The sequence below is a fragment of the Eumetopias jubatus genome, unplaced genomic scaffold, assembly GCF_037043125.1.
Source record: "Eumetopias jubatus isolate StellerSeaLion01/CBP00866 unplaced genomic scaffold, mEumJub1_p1.0 scaffold_14, whole genome shotgun sequence".
In the NCBI taxonomy this organism is placed as follows: domain Eukaryota; kingdom Metazoa; phylum Chordata; class Mammalia; order Carnivora; family Otariidae; genus Eumetopias; species Eumetopias jubatus.
In genome coordinates this window covers 49447931-49466434 of record NW_028274820.1, presented here as the reverse complement: position 1 = coordinate 49466434, position 18504 = coordinate 49447931, and positions in this window count along the sequence as shown.

The window sequence follows — 18504 nt, the reverse complement described above, 5'->3', positions numbered from 1 at the left end:
AGTTGCTTCCATATCTTAGCTATTGTAAATAATGCTGCCATAAACAGAGGTGCATATATCTTTTTGAGTTAGCGTTTTTTGTTCTCTTTAGGCAATTATCCAGTAGTGGAGTACTGGATCATACATTTCTATTTTTAATTTTTTTCATACTATTTTCCACAATAATTGTACCAATTTAAATGCCCAACAACAGTGCACAAGGATTGCTTTTTTTCCACATCCTCACCAACACTTGTTATTTCCTCTTAGTCTTTTTACTAGTAGCCATTCTGACTGATGTAACATGATATCTCATGTGGTTTTGATTTATAGTTCCCTGCTGATGAGTGATGTTGAGCATATTTTCATGTGTCTATTGGCCATCTGTATGTGTTCTTTGAAAAAATGTCTGCTCCCATCTTCTGCCTATTTTTAATCAGATTATTTGTTTTGGTTTTGGTTTTTGGTTTTTCTTTTCGTTTTTTGTTTTGTTTTGGTATTGAGTTGTATAAGTTCTTTATATATTTTGGATATTAACCCCTTATCAGATATATCATTTGTAGAAGGTGTACATGCTTTCTGAAACTTGACTTTATCTAGATTAAAAGACTCTAATAGGTTCATTTCACTTGTAACTATTACAGGTTTTCTTGTGCACAAACAGAAAGTGAAGTTGTAGCTGGTAATGTGTTGGCTCCATTAGCCAAAGAACTTTGCAATCAGTTCAATGATACCAGTTTTATCTCAGTGTCACCCGATGTTCCCAACGGAAAATCAGCTAATACCAAGAATAAGCCAAAATTTTCATCCATTTCATGGAATCAAAGCAGTTTTTAATAGCCTGTCCTCCCAAAAGTGAAACATCTGATACTCCTGTGTCAATTAAAATTTTTAATAGTAAAGATACAATTATTTTTGTGTTGTGATATTATAAATACAAACTTTGGTGGAATATAGTATAGTGATAAAAGCAGTGTTCTTTCTAAATTAAGAAACTGATGGTAGTTGGGACACCTGGGTGGCTCATTCAGTTAGGCATCCGACTCTTGATTTTGGCTCAGGTCATGATCTCAGGGTCGTGAGATGGAGCCTCACATCAGACTCCATGCTCAATGGGGAGTCTGCTTGAGATTCTCTCTCTCCCTCTCCTTCTACCCTTACCCACCCCACTCACGTGCGCTCCCTCTCACTCTCTCTAAAAATAAGTAAATAAATCTTTAAAAAACAAAAAGAAACTGATGTAGAGAAATTTTTGAAATTGTGTTAGACATATTTAATAATAGTATTCAAAGAGGTATATTTTTAGGATTGAAAAATATTTTATATATACTGTTACAATTTATCTAGAAAGTTGTTTGTTGTGAAGGTGATGTTCAATACAAAAGAATATATCAGCAAGACAATATGTTTTGCTGCCAGACATCCCAACAGATTTTAGAAATGTGTGAGCCTTTGAAGAACAATTTTGTAAGCCATCCTGTGTCCTCCAGTATTTAAGTACATGGTAGAGTTTGTTAAACTTGGTTGCATTTTGTCCAAGACCAGTTAGAAATCCTTAGGCAAATACCAATGAATGAAGTAACAAAACTTCGGCTATTGATGCTATTAGCAAATCTCACTTACTGAAAACAGAGCTTGCAAGCAGGGATATATTGAAATTTGTTCCTATGAAAGTAGGGGAAAACTGAACAAATTAAAGAGTTCAAACTTCATATGACATTTAATTTTGAAATCCTATCATTTAATTTGAGAATATCTTTATTTGTGCGGATTTAAAAAACTATTAAAGAAGCTCCTGGTTTGTTTTTTTGTTGTTGTTTGTTTGTTTTTTTAAAGATTTTATTTATTTATTTGACAGAGAGAGAGAGAGAGAGAGCACAAGTAGGCAGAGCAAGAGGGAGAAGCAGGCTACCAAGCAGGGAGCCCAACATGGGGCTTGATCCCAGGACCCTGGGATCATGACCTGAGCTGAAGGCAGCCGCTTAAACAACAGAGCCACCCAGACGCCCCTAAGCTCCTGTTTTTAAATGGATAATTTTACATTATGTACCAAAAAGGAGCAAAATAGAGAAGGCCTATAATTTTGCAGCATATAAACAATAAAAATGATGAAGCAATAAAAACAATAAGAAAGAAAAATTGATGAGTCTTTTTTAAATTCTATTTCAAGCAGATCAGTCTGAATGAAAACAAAAATACAAAGTCTATTCTAATTATTGCACTTAAATATTTACATTTTTCAAAAAATAGAAAAAATATCATTCCTTAGCCATATATATTTTTTCTGAGCTTAGTAAATACCTAATAAAGAGAATTTTCACAATTTTGTACAGACAAGACTCAAAATAATACAAGTTCAAAATAATAATACTGTATTGAGAAAAAAATCTTCAGAGAAATACCAGTGACATGTTATTACAGATAGGAGCACTTAAGCAACTGATTAAAGTATTTAATATGTAACAAGAAAATAGTCTCTTTATGTTATTCTTAATGTCCTAGAATCTGGATAATCAGTATGGAGGGGTTTTTGTTGTTGTTAATTTGCTTTCTTCACATGGTTTTGTTATTTTCATTTTTTAAAAAATGTTATCCTTGGAAATAGTTTTGAATATACTATTATATAAGTCTACTAATATAATAAAACAGATTTTTGGTTAATACATAAGGCCTTAGTGGGTGGGGGGTGTATGAGAGAGAGTGAGAGAGAAAAATCATTTCTATTTGATCAATAATTTAGACACTCCAATAAACCCTCTGTAATGCATTTATAAGTGTTCTAAAGAGGAAATTCTTTCACATTCTTTAAAACTGATGTGGTATATCCTATGTTGAAGTACTGGAAATGGAACTAAGCACCTTTAATATTTTAAATGCTAAGCATACAAATTTAGTGAAGATAAGAATATGTCAGTGCCTTAAAAACCCTTACAAAGTGATAAAAAATGATGTAATGTATTGAGATCCTTGTGCTTTTGAACACTGATCACTTCGAGTCCGTTCAAGGTGATGAGGACTTATTTTGTAGCTCTTAGATGTGAGAGATTTAGCTTTTATGCATGAAAAGGTATCTGACAAATATAATGTTGAGTGGCTTGATGTTAAATCTCATTTATGGCGCCTGACTAGAGTAGTATTTCTCAGTTTGTGGGCTGACATTTATCTGCATCAAAACACCCTGCTACTTTCAGGGCTCCGCTTCAGATTTAAGGAATCTGGACCTCAGGAGAAGGGTTCTGGCATCTGCATAAATAAATAGCTCCCCGGGAGGATTATTTGCACTCTAACATGTAAAAATCCTTGTTCTAATGGAAAGGAGATCCATATATCCTCTCCTATTTAGCAAGATGTCTTGTCCCCAGCAGTACTTCTGGTGACCAGAAGCTTCCTTTTGAGCTTGTGATCACTGGTCCTTGACTAGTCTGAAATTTTCTTTCCACTCTGTATAAATAAACTATTCTTTTCTATTACTTTGAAATATGAATGTTACATAACGTTTACAGCAAAATACCTGGGACCTCATTTAAACAGTTAAGAATAAAAGTTTCCCCAAAGAAATGCTTTGACTGTTACACATAGAGATAGAAAATGGCTGCGCAGTCGTTAGAATAAAAGCCTCCAAACCCGGTCTGGTCATCTGGTGTCCCAGGCTCTTCATCACAAAAATATGAGCGCTGGACCAGATCATGTTTATGGTCCTTCGTAACTCTGAGCTTCCAGTGGGCAGTCAAACCAAATTACTTCTATATTTTATTTTATTTTTTAAAATGAGAAAGAGCTTGAGAGAGAGAGAAGCACAAGCGGGAGTGGGGGAGAGAGAGAGAAGCAGACTCCCTGCTGAGAAGGGAGCCCAACGCAGGTCTCGATCTCAGGACCCTGAGATCAGGACCCGACCTGAAGGCAGATGCTTAACTGACTGAGCCACCCAGGGGGCCCCTAAATTACTTCTGTATTTTAAAGTACTAAAACTACATTTCTTTTGAAAATATGATGAAATTTGGACTTGGGTCAATAATGCATTAATGAGCTTCTATTTCAGAGTATGTTCATTAGAATCAAGTCAATGGGGACAACCTTAGAATGAAGTTATAATACAAAAAATAAAGTGTCCTTCATCTATCTAAGAAATCTAGAACAATTTTCAAACTCTAATTCTTATTTTTCAAACATGATTCCCTTTCTAATGCCTGTTGTCTTTTCTTGGCTCTCTGTATTTTATTCTGTTCCTTCCATTTTTTTTCCCTCCCTTATTTCTACTACAATTAAATTAAAGCAGTTTTATGTGAAGAGTGGTCTACTTTACCTTCTGTGTGCTTATTATGACCACCACATTTTGATTTACTATTTAATAAATTTCTTCTTTGGCCTTCTTTTTACTTTTTTTGGAGTGAAAAATCTCAGGGAGTCCCTTAATGGGTATTTTGTCTAACATTGAAAACAAACAAACAGCCATTCACTGCGTATGTCATACTTGGGAACCTTGAGTACAGGGAGTACATAGACAACTCAGGAAATTCAGGTCATCTGATACATGTGAGTGTAGCCAGCCCCGTGGAGCAACAGGGAAAGTCCCAGAACACAAAAGGAAATTGCTTATTGTATCAGGAAAACATTTGGGTTTTTAATTTATTATTAAACGTGAATGGTAAACAACATTTATTACAGAACTATTATAGCTTTTCAGAAATGTAACCTATCAGCCAGAAAAATGCAACCAGAAATAACCTTTTCTGTGCTTAGCTCTCTGTACTAGAATATAGGAGAGGCAAAGATGAAGTATAAAAGTTAGCTTTATTTGGATTTCTTGATAACTGAAATTCACTGTGTATCCTCAGGAGACCCCAGGGTGGGGTGGAAGGCAGGGGATTGAGGCAGATGCTGATAGTTTGTTAACATTTTATTGGCTGACAAATTCAGCTGGCAGTGATTGGGTTTCCTTACAGTTCTCTAAAAGGAATAGAGACTTTGAAAATTTTATAAAATGAGATCTTATTTCCATAGGTCTTTGAGAATTAAAAAAAAAAGAAGTCCTAAAGAAATGTCAAAATCAGTTGGCATCTTCTCTCTTTTAGAAGATCTTGTAAATCCCATTTGTAAATCCTTTACAGGTCAATTTCCTTGTGGCAGTTTTTACCACTGCGTGGATCACTCCCCTAATCCCTTGAAGACTTTTACTGGTAGCTTACTGTCATTTTCTCCAACAGTCCTGTTGTAATTCCAGGCAATTCAATATCCCATAACTGATCTTCCTAGTATCCTAGCATCTTCATATTTAGGTCTCCTTGCCGAATGATTTACGTCAGTCATATTGTCATTACCAATAACTGTAATTCTGTCATCTTTTCAACTTTAAACATGTCCTTCTCTGATCGCTTCATCTCGTCTTTCCAGCTCACTATCTTGGGGTGTGAGGCATTCCTATCACCCTTCCATTGTCTCTCCCTTCCTCATGTATTTACTTATTTTCTTAGGTGGTTAAATTTCATGGTCAATCATTATAATCACTAATTTGGTCTTATTAATCATAAAAAAGATTAAATCCAACTGTATGTTTTTTTTCTATCTGCACTCTTGTCATTAAGTAAGAACAGAGAAAAATACACAACCATGAAACTAGTCTCACCTACCATGATTACATACCTGAAGTAAGCTCTTAATCCTGCCCAGCAACCATACGATACTTCTCCAGTCCTATTTATTCTTCCCCACTCCACAGTGACCGTTTCATACCCTTCAGACTTGCACCATGTTCTCAGTATTGATTGATGACGGTGTTCCTCAGTTCACTGAAAACAAAAACTAGAAGCCATCAAAGAGAACTTCACTGACGTAACACCACCACCCAAACTTGTTCCCAGAATGCAGTGCTCATGGTCTTAAATAGGGCTACACTTTGTGCTTGTGTCCCAATTCCCATCTGCTTCAGTAAATCTCGGTTTTCCTCTGTCTACTAGATTATTCCTGTCAACATGCAAAAAAGGGTGCTATTTTTCCTCCAACTTTAAAGTTTTTATTTCACTCCTCCTTTGCTTCCAGCTGCCCCTATTCATCTCCATTTACTTTATCTCAAATTCCCTTCAGAGTTGTCTATAATCATTCTTTCTAATTTTCCTCTTCCCATTCTCCCTTGAATATACTCCAGTTGGGAATTACCTACCCCCGCACCCACCCCCCACCCCACTGCTCCACTGAAATCGCTGTTACCAAAGGCAGCACAATGCCCATGGTGTTAAATCCCATAGCCAGTTCAAGGTCCCTAGCTTACTGACTCTTCAGCAGCATTTGACCCCGTTATCACACAGTCCTCCTTAAAATACTTTTCCCTCTGTTTATAGGACACCTCCCTCACCTAGTTTTTCTCTGCAGTCATGTATCCCTCTTGCTGGGGTTTTCTCATCTCCACAATCCCTAGTCCTCTCAGTGTTCAGGGTTTAGAACTCAATCCTTGACCATTCTAATTGTATGCACTCCCCTTGTAGGTGCCATTATCCAATCTCATAGTACTAGCACCATCTGTAACACCTGTAGACTTAAATCCCCAAATGTGTATCTTTGACTTATAATTCTCCCCTTACTTATAGACCTATATCCTACTGACATTGCTTCCTCAATTATAGTAACAGGTAAAAAATTAACAGAGCTTACCGTGTTCCTGACACTCTTAGTATTTTACACATATTAACTCATTTAATCCTCACAACAACCTTATGAGGTAGATAGTGTTATCCTTACTTTTCAGCTAGGAATAATGAATGAGAAAAAGATTAAGTGATTTATGCAAGGTCATACAACCAGCAATGGTTCCAGAATCTATATTGTCATCCCCTAAAACATGCTACACCTTCTCTCAAATTATATAGTTAAAAGGCATCCCTCAGGTGGGGAGATATCACCCTTGTCAGGAATTTACCTGAGAGAGCCTAGCTGGTAGTTAGCCTTAAATGCCACCAGAGCATGGGGAAACTGTATGAAAACTTTTTCCTGACTCTTTTCCTCCCCTCTGCTTCAACTATGACTAAGCTGTGGGCTTCAGGAGAGAGAGAGAGAGAAGATGTAAGGGAATAAAGAGAAACTAAGACTAAACCCCCAGTACCCCTTCTACACACACACACACACACACACACACACACACACACACACACACACACACACACCCATTCACTGCACACTTCTCACAGTCAGTAAGCCAAATTGGGAGGGAATGGTGTGCTAGAGCAGGAGAAATCCTAATTTTAGTGCAGTTCAGAGCTGTTTTTCAAACATAGACATTTATTTATTTTTTTTAAAGATTTATTTATTTATATATTTAGAGAGAGAGCACAAGCAGGGGGAACAGCAGAGGGAGAGGGAGAAGCAGACTCCCTGCTGAGCAGGGAGCCCGATGTGGGGCTCAATCCCAGGACCCCGGGATCATGACCTGAGCCGAAGGCAGCTGTCTAACTGACTGAGCCACCCAGGCGCCCCTCAAACATAGACATTTACACATTTATTTTGAACTGAATATTTTTATAACTGAAATTACTAAAACAGTTACCGTTTTTGAAGAGTACCCAGGCAAATTATGGATGCTTTGTAAGATGTCAGTCAAGGGCAAATAAATAGTTAGTAGTAGACAAGAGAAGGGGAGCAGAGAAAATCAAAATGGTTGTTTTCTTTTGTTATCTATGAGGCCTGCTTTTTCAGCATACGGGTCCCCTATTCCCCTGTGCAAACAGGGAATTTTCATCTTCTTTATGAAAATTGTTTCAAAATGATGGGATGCAGTCTATAAACTGTATGCAGTATATACCACAGACATCCTCATTTTCCAAGTATGCAGAGTTTCTAACTCTCATTTTTAAAAACAATACAATTTAAACAAAGTTTCCTAATACAGAATAACCCTCCTGAGACTTCTGGAAGATGGCATAATAAGATTTTTTGTTTATTTATTTACTTTTTAAAATAAAAAAAAAAATCACTTTATACACCACTTTCTATAGCTAGCAGTGTGGGAAAGGTGAATAGGTCTAAACTTATTTTCTTCTCTGTTTCAGCACTTTTGAGAGGCACGAAAGGAAATAAGACCCATCCAGAAATTTATTATTTCTCTCCGGTTTTTCCTTTTCCCATATGAGCATAGCCTGGAAGTGCACAGACACACTAGGGAATGATTCCACTGTGTGGGAGAAACATCTGCAGAGTGCGCCATGGACCACCAGACTTGGAGTGAGAAAGAAGTATGTGGGGGCGGAGGCGGCAGACAATAAAAGAAAAACTAGGAGCTGGTTGGGCCCAAACATTCAACGGAATAGCCTAACCTTCAGGTTACCTTTTGTGTTATATAAGACGTCTAAGAGCAATAACACTCATATGAAAAACATTTTTTTAATAGTGGTAAAATAGAATTCATAGCATACCCTTCAAAAAAACTTTTTTTTTTTTCTGCGAGGATGGGAAATGTTAGCATTCTGCTTTACACACCACCCTCTAGAGAGCCCAAGCTGGGTGGTTTTCTTGGTCTTCTTCCTCCCCTTCCTTTGCAGCCACTTATTAAGGTGGCCATGCAAAGCCCAGGAGCTACAGGTCTCCGCTCAAACCAGAAGGAAGCACAGGGAAGACAGATGAATTCCGAGTAAGTTTGTTGTAAAACATCAGGGGCAAAAAGGGCTCTGGAAATGCAAATGATTATCATTAGAAAGTAATATGCAACTACTGAAGAAACATTTGAAAGAATAATGTGGTTTTGCAAAACAATCCTACAATCTGCATTCAATCAAAACTGACCAAAAATGCTTGCAATGGTTCTTTGTACTGTTGGGAGCCAAATGCTTTCTGGAACTCATGAAGTGAGTTTTACCAAGTGGCACATTACCAACAGAGTATTAGTGAAACAATAATCAGCCTTAGAGTTGCCTTGTCCAATAAAAGGGAGACTCTCCAACTGTAATGGCCAAGGTATTGAGAGTGACAAGAACACTGATATACCTGTAAATGCTCACAGATGAGTATTATGGATTGGTTTGTTTTAGTCTACAGCACGTGTGACTAGACATCTTACCCCCCCCCGCAATAGCTTATGCATGAGGAAAATTAAAATTCAGTGTACAGAGTTTTGAAAATCATATGGGGCAGAGCTATACTTAGAAGATTGGACTGGAAGAACACATGCCACAGACTGATGGAAACTGCTTAATTAGTTTTGATTATGGGCCAATTTAATAAGTCTCTTAAGTGGAATGGTATTGAAATTCTATTAATCTTATTCTCGTAGAAAACAAGACATACATTCTTTCTGGATTGTGGTGTTCACTATTCACCTTTGGTTCAGAGCCTAAGTGAGCCAGCCTTCTGGGCTCTAATCTTGACAAAGAAATTTCTAGCCCTGGCTATGAATAGGTCTCAGACAAATCATCTACCTTCACCCCTCCCGGTTCACACCTGGCATTCATGAGAAGAGCAGCCTTCTTGGGATGCAGACTGGCAGGCATAAGGCAGAAACCCCGCTGTCTTTCATGAAAGAAATATTTATCCTGGGGCCATATATCATATATCGCCTAAGTGCATGGCTTAGGAGATGTCAAGCACACTCAGAAATCCTAGGCTTCGTTCACTCACCCAGCAGAAACAGAAATATATTCGTCAGTAGTTTTTTTTTTTCCAACAAAATACCATAAAGTTAGAGTGAAGTTGAGACCCAATGCGTTTACTGCCAAAAAACAGACAAGCAAACTGAAAGACCCTAGATTTTCTAACCTAAATATATCGTGCCTTTTAGTTTCTATTTATTTTTCTAAGAGATAGTCTGATTAAGATAAATACTCAACCAAAATGGTACGCTGAAGAAAAATAGTAAATATGGTGATGACCTCTTTAAAGCTTGATATTAAGGTTATATTATAAAATCAATAAAAAAGAATCTCATGAATTTAAATCTTACAGAAATATTCTTCTATATTCTGGAGGAGGTTTAAAAGAATAGATATTTATTTTATTATATAATGCCAGTACTACATGTATAACAGGTACTCACACAACAAAACAATTCATTTGTAACTCTCATGATTCCCTTAAATAATCTTTGTTTCCTCCCTTCCTTCCTACCTCCCTTCTTTTTCTTTCTTTCCTTTTCTCCAGAGAGAGATGTCATTTTGTGTACTTTTAAAGATTGAGAACTTCAGATTCAAATGAGCATCCAGGTATTGGAAATACAGATTAAGTATAAAATAATTGTCAAAATATTCAGATTGGTGGTTATGAGATAAAATTAAAGACTGTTTCCCCAGGAGGAATTATTTTTAACAGTGTTTTTAACTTACTAAACCACTCTCTTTTTTGCCTAATTAAACTGTGCTTGACAATCCCATTGTAGAAAACTGTACTTGCAAAGGAGGCAGTTATCTAATTTTATGAGTTTAATAAACTGAAATTATTAAAATCTCAATGTTGTCTTTGTAGAGTCCCTCATGGCATTAAAGAGAATTGGTTTTATACAGTTTTCATTTGAATACAACTATTTTCATTTGAATACAACTATTCAATATTAGGCTAAAAGGCCTAATTCACTCTAGTGTGACTGCAATTTGGCCCCTATACCTAGAGGCTACAGATTATCAATTTCGTGGCTCATGTATTAACTCAGTGAATCTTCACTTGTCCCTACTAAGTAGTATTATCTCCGTTTTCTAGTTGAGGAAAGTGAGCCTTTGAGAGGGTAAGCAACTTGGTAAAAGTGGTTAAACAGAATCTGAAGGAGGACTAGGAGTACTGAAATCTAGAGTCTGGTATATTACCTTGTTTCTCACTGAACTAAAAGCCAGGAACAAAGTCTAGACAAACAAAGGTATTGAAGTGAAGATGGTCTTGATAAAGTAGTCAGCTTTTTCAAGAAAAGTGACTCATCTAAAATATGAAATAACCATTTTGCACATTGGAATTTGAAGCATCAGAATATTATGATAGGTAATAAAAAAATGAATACTTGCCAATTTCAAACACCTGGTCTACTATTCTCGTTCATCCTGCAGAATGGATGGACACTATGAGATGCATTTACTTGGAACTTCTTCCAACTGTGTGAGTTTTGGATATGAAAAATTCTATTTTCCCTGAAGTCAGGAAGGAGCACAGGAAATATGTAAAGAGAAGAAAGTACACATCTAAAGGCAGACCCACCTCAATTGCCATCATGATAAAAAAAATTTAAAACCATATTTAAATTAAAGAAATACTTTCTCCAATATGTATTTTTATTGTGGTAAAATATACATAACATAAATTGGCCATTTTATGCTTTTTAAGTGTACAGTTCAGTAGCATTAAATACATTCACATGTTGTATAACTCTCACCACCATCTATTTCCAGAACTTTTCATCTTCCAAAACTGAAACTAAGTACTCATTAAACACTAACTTTCCATTCCTCATCTCCCTCCATTTCTTGAACATTACCATTCTGCTTTCTGTCTCTGTGAGTTTGAGTACTCTAGATATCTCATAGAAGTGGAATCATACCATATCACCATTGTGATGGGCTTGTTTCATTTAGCAGAATGTTTTCAAAATTCATCCATACTAGAGTATTTGTTAGAATTTCCTATTCTTTTAAAGCTGAATATTACACTATGTATGTGTATCACATTTTATTTATCCTTTCATCCACTGCTGGACATTTGGTCTGCTTCTACCTTTTGGCCATTATGAAATGCTACTCTGAAGATGGGTGTACAATGTATGTTTTTATCTATAATTATAAGTTTTAACTAGACACTCTCAGAAGTTTGGGACATCCCATCATTCACCATTAACAAACTTTCCTGTTTACTTTCTTAGGAGCTGCATCTACTAAAACTAAACAAAGCAAATCAAAACAAAACCATTACCATCAAAAAACCCAGATATCCAAATGCCTATAATTTCATGTTATAGTGAGTATTAAAATTAAAGAAAAACTAAGAGAAAATTCCAACTTATGATAATATAGTGAACTACAAGTCTATCCCCCTTCTTCCTAAAAATCTGTTACATTAGGAGGAATGGAATAAAGTATGTATCTACAAACAAAGAAGAGAATAGGAGGGGAGGGATTAGAAAGCCAGAAAGCCAATTCCTGGATGAGTAATGACTGGTAAAGTATTACAACATAAGGCCCAGCGAAGAATATAGGTAGTAGAGGGCTCTAGCTAAAGGGGAGATAGGTTTGTCTCTGAAGAATCTCTACAGATAAAAGTGGAAAGTAAGAATGAAATACCAGTATTAAAATAAGAATTAATGGAAATTTTATGTTGAAGACTTCTCTGCACTTAGCATGAATGAAATGCCAAGAGCCAGGTGATACCATCCCAGAAAGGAAAAAGGAGACTTCTTCTCTAATAAACTTTGAGCAATTTAGGAATGGTACCTGGAACAAAGCCTCTTTCCTTTTAGCATTTCATGGTTTCAAAATGTAATACAACGCTCCTTTCTTGTTCACCTGAAAGCTAAAAGTGAGAGTCAAGAATCTCTACTTAGGTACAAAGTATATATACTCATTTTTACTGCAGCCTCTTTCTCAGCTGAGAAGAGGCATGGAGAAGCACCAGATATATGGGGAAAGTCAGCAAAACAAAAAAGAAACAACAACTTATAAAAATAGTAACAGAAAAAAGCTGTAACAAAGATCTGTAATCAGACACATTCCCATGAAATTTACATGCACTAAAGGATCCTAAGTGTTTCCAGGGAGAAAGATAAGAGTATGTCGCAAAGGGGTTTCAGACTCTTGCACAGCAGCACTCTGGTGGAAGATAGGCCTTTCTATATACCTTCAAAGTCTGAGGGAAAAGAAAATTTAACCTAGAATTCTAAATCAGCCAATCTATCAATGAAGTGGGTACACAGAATAAAGGCATTTAAAGCGTACAGTGCCTCAGCAAAGCTTTCCTAGGAAAATTTCTCTCAGAGAACTTTGGAGGAAGCACTCTGACAAAACAAGAAATAAACAGAGAAAAGAAATGGTGATCCAAGAAACAGTTTCAGCTCCTCCAAGAAGACAGTGAGAGGATTTTCCAGGATGAAGCTAACAAGCATGAAGACATTGGCACAGGAAAGAGATAGGCTGAGTAAGGAGGGATAGTGGGAGTGGAGTAAAACTGATAATATGATTAAGAACTTGGGAATAGGGCGCCTGGGTGGCTCAGTTGGTTAAGCGACTGCCTTCAGCTCAGGTCATGATCCTGGAGTCCCGGGATCGAGTCCTGCATCGGGCTCCCTGCTCGGCAGGGAGTCTGCTTTTCCCTCTGACCCTCCCCCCTCTCATGTGCTCTCTCTCTCTCATTCTTTCTCTCAAATAAAGAAATAAAATCTTAAAAAAAAAACTTGGGAATAAATGAGGATTGGGGGGGTATAAAAATGAAAATTAATTTTAATTTGTGCCCCAAATATTTGTTATTCAGAGACATGGGTGTGGAGACTGGACCCATAAAAATAAGTATCATAATATAGTTAAAAAGTCTTTATAGGCTTTTACTTCTTAGAATGGTTCTTAGAAATGGTGTACAGTATAACCATGGCTGTTGAATAGAATGTGTATGTCATTAACCTTAAAATTATAAAACTGGAGGTTCAGAAAACAAGTAGAAAGGTGGAAGGGGATAAAGAAAAGTGGAGAGATTAGTAGAAGCTCTAATATCTTCTATTTTACAGAGAGGGGTCAAGAGATGCTATTTATGGATAAAAAATAGATTAAAAATGGGGATTTAAGAAAGTCCTCTGAAACAGAGGGGAAGAGAGATGTAGCATGGGATAGATGTGAACCAATTACTTTCTTACCATAACGAATTAGTAGACAATGCCTACGTTTTGTGAATCAATAAAAAGTGTTGTATGGGTATTTACCCCAAAGATACAAATGTAGTGATCTGAAGGGGTACATGCACCCCAATGTTTATAGCAGCAATGTCCACAATAGCCAAACTATGAAAAGAGCTGAGATGTCCATCGACAGGTGAATGGATAAAGAAGATGTGGTATATATACACAATGGAATATTATGCAGCCATCAAAAGGAATGAAATCTTGCCATGTGCAACGACCTGGATGGAAATGGAGGGTATTATGTTGAGCGAAAAAAGTCAATCAGAGAAAGACATGTATCATATGAGCTCACCAATATGAGGAATTCTTAATCTCAGGGAACAAACTGAGGGTTGCTGGAGTGGTGGGGGGTGGGAGGGATGGGGTGGCTGGGTGATAGACATTGGGGAGGGTATGTGCTATGGTGAGCGCTGTGAATTGTGCAAGACTGTTGAATCACAGGCCTGTACCTCTGAAACAAATAATACATTATATGTTAAAAAAAAGAAGATAGTAGGAAAGGAAAAATGAAGGGGGGGGAATTTGGAGGGGGAGACGAACCATGAGAGACTATGGACTCTGAGAAACAAACTGAGGGTTCTAGAGGGGAGGGGGGTGGGGGGATGGGTTAGCCCGGTGATGGGTATTAAGGAGGGCACGTATTGAATGGAGCACTGGGTGTTATACGCAAACAATGAATCGTGGAACACTACATCAAAAATTAATGATGTAATGTATGGTGATTAACATAACAATAAAATAAAATAAAAATAAAAATAAAAAGCGTGTAAAAGAAAATTTAGAGATCAAGGTAAACATCAGTGGAACCCAAACCAGAAAACAGAAAGATTTGCTTTAGAAGGAAGAGAACTGTTGGTGGGCTGGGAGGGCACTGTTTATTTTCATTATTTGATATTATTTTTATTATTATATAATCCTTCTTACATTCTTTAAACAATGTGAATATTTATTTTATTTTATCTAAGTCCTTAATTTAAAGGAAAGTAAATACTAGGATGATGGGATCTGTGCAAACTATAAACAACACCTTTTTTCCCCTTTCTATTAACTCAGATACTACCTTTATTCTTTGCTTGATTTTTTTTTCATATTCATAAACCTCACCTCATTAAAAACACTGTCCTTATGCCCATTAGTCTCTAAGATTTTGGAGAGAGCTGATGGATTCCTTAATTGGCAAAAGTACTCTAGATCCAACAAAAAATGGTTCTAAATCATTGTTTTTTTTTTTCTTTTGATAACATTAGATCTGCATTATCTTTTAGTGTTCATGAAGCGCTTTACCAATACCTTCACAATAAATCTAACCTGTGAGGCAAGCATACGGTATCCTGTTGTGACAGAGTAAATGACATGTCTAGGTCACATCATTGATGAGTGACAAGTAATAAGAGCCCACATCTTTTTGACTCAGGCAAAAAGTCAAACAAAAGTGCCTACATTTTTGTGTATGAATGCATAGCATCCTACAAATTCTATCAGAAACCTGTCATTTCAGTAACATTAAAACTGTTCTCCTATTGTGCTTTCTCTTGTTACAGGAGAATACAAATAGCGACATGTGTACTCTTCTATTGTACAAAGTGTCCTTTCTGATCACAAGCAGGAAACAGTCTTTCATCTGTTCAATTCTAAACCCAAAAAATTTGCACACTTACTGGCAAAACTGAATCTGGTGCAGATCAGAAACTTGCATACAGTTTGTCTCTTAGTCCATCTGTGCTTCAGGTCCTCGCCCTCATGCAAAAGAGAAAATCCTGAGGGAACAAGATGATGGACTTCTTTTTGATGCTTCAACCACTGCAAAAGGACATGTAAATAATAGAATGTATGAGATTCTTTTTTCATTTCTCTCTTGATAACACAAGTAGATGATAAATACTGAAGTAGGCAATTAGACAAAGGTAAATTTAGATTGCTATAATGTAATAAAAGGAAATGGCAGGCATGTCATGAATTTTGTTAGCCTTTTCTCCTGATGCCATTATACCTGCTAGGACTCCATGCCTACTGACAAGATAGGATTAGATACAAATTACAGGATGAATCTTTCCCATTTTTAACAAAATTCTCAATTCCCAATTCTCTCCAGCCTTGAATTCTATATGGTGTAGATGAACTAATTTGAAAACCCTGTTAACTACTATTTTGTCTATATATGATACATTATTTAAAGTTCTACAATAGTGAAAATGGAATGGATGATAAGGACTACTCATGTTATTATTATTTTAAAAAATATATTGTAGGAGTGCCTGGGTGGCTCAGTTGGTTAAGCATCCACCTTCGGCTCAGGTCATGGTCTCAGAGTCCCAGGATCTAGCCCTGTGTTGGGCTTCCTGCTCCTGGGGAGTCTGCTTCTCCCTCTCCCCACTGCTCGTGCTCTCTCTCTCACTATCTCTCTGTCTCTCAAATAAATAAATAAAATCTTTAAAGAAATATATATATATAGTAGATTTCAAAGATCAAAATGCCATGCGAACGTAGGTAAACCCCTTTTTTGAATATAATATCATTTGCAAATTAAAAGTAGGAAATGGAAACTCAAGATAGAGGTTAGATCTTACATAGAGAAGAGACGGAATAATAGAACCACAAAGAAATAAAGGAACTAGGGACTATTTTGAAAACAGTCGGATGTTTCCTTATTATTACATTCTGCTTCAAGCGCCATAATCCCTACATATACTAATCACGTGAATTCCCCCCACCCCAAAAATAATAATTATTCTGTGTTTAAAAACTACTGTCCCCTGTTAGACTGCTTAGACTGGCTATAGCAATGCTAAGTACATGAAGCCTGAAAGAACGGAAAAAAATATTCTCCTTTGCACAGCAAGACAGTCATATTAAACATCCCTTTTCTTTTTTGATACTGACATCTATTGGAAAACAGGAGAATATGTGTATGTTGTTTTTTGAAATCAAATAAAAACCAATTAAATTTAAGGTCTCAATTTAAAATAAAAATTAAAAGTGTATAATAGATTAATCATTTTAATGGTATTATTCTCTAACTGTCCCAAAACACAATTATATGAGTTTTTAATCACATAGACCTCGTTTAAAGCAGTAGTTGTTATTGCAAATATAATTATATATCCTTTAAAACCCATGCACTCTAGGTAATGTGCTCATGATTCAAAATAACAATTGAACATTAGCTAGTGAAAGAGTCAAGTTTGATTTAAGTTCAAGTGTTCTCTATCAGGCTCTCAGAAGATTTTTCTTCTACCATTATGACTCAATAACATAAAGAAAAGACAGTTATTTGAAATACTTTAATTGATTCAATTCTATCCGCCAAAAAATATTTGGGGAAAATTTTAAGTAAGTTTTTCTAAATCTGTTTGGCACTTGGGCAAAAATATGTATGCCAATGAAGCATGTTATGCTCACTATGTAACTAGTACCTAAATCTCTCTTTAAATTATAGATCTACCTACTGAGCCTACATGGATTGTTTCATGTCTAAAGAACTCTCAGCACCAGGGAGATACAGGACACACAACCTGTTCGATAAAACTGCCTGGGAAGTATATATCAGGCTTGGTCGCAGGCTTTACCAAATATCCCATTATTTCTCTTTGGGCTTTTACCAATATATAAAAAAAAAAAAATCAAGAATGTGAGGGAGAAAAGTATTTTTCTTAAAATTTAACTTCCAAAATGTAAATGTTTGTTTTACAAAAATTACAAAATATATGATTGTTATACAAAGGCAAATAGTATGTAGGGTAAGAAGTGATAATTCCTCTTTGCCTCACTTGCTACTTTCCTCCTCCCAGATAACAACTGTTAACTTCAAAAACTTAAAAATTTTAAAGAAGTCACAATACCCTCACTGCTGTCAAGGAACATTTGTCCTCAATATTTTGCGAACATCATTTCAGACTTCTCACATCTATAAAGTAAGATATAAATACGAAAGATAAAATGTGATCATACTCTTCACATTATTGGAAAACCTGAAATGTATTAAAGTTAACATGACATTTACAGAATTAAAATAAATTGAAATAAAGCCAAAGGAACCATTGGGCTTTAGATAAATGTTTCTTTACACCAAAAAATATTAATTCCTAAAGATAGGTCCCACTAAACATGATAGGAAAAATATGAAGATACTATAAAGAAATAGAAATTAAAACGTAATTTTCCTTGAACTATATTTTCAAATGTATACAGTGTCTATTGGCTCTTTTCTGTGCAAGATAAAGAATTTTGTAAACTTAAGCTCCCAACTCCCTTTTCAGTCCTTATCCCATTTTTTTAGCCTTATTAGTTGTACATAGTCATGTTTCCGCAAGTACTTAGCAGTTTTATTTTTATCTATTTTTTCTTTCATTTATATATTTTTATTATGTTATATTAACATTTCATGCTCAAATGGCTGAGTCCTCAAAGTCCGTTCCATTTGCCTGCTGCATTCATAGCTTCCTTTTGAATTTCAGGGTGATGATCTATGGGCCAGATAATACAGCTTAACTGCAATTTGTGTTACAGGGAATAGATCTTACTCATAGTGATATAAGAAATCAGTGTGACTTTAAAATTTTTTAGGGTCAATGCTATATAAAAGACCAAGAGATGGAGCATTGATTTCATAAAAACAGATGACATTTTTGCTCTTCCTATAAAATGACCTATATCATGCTTTCTCTTTGTTTTTGTTTGCTTTTTGTTGGCTT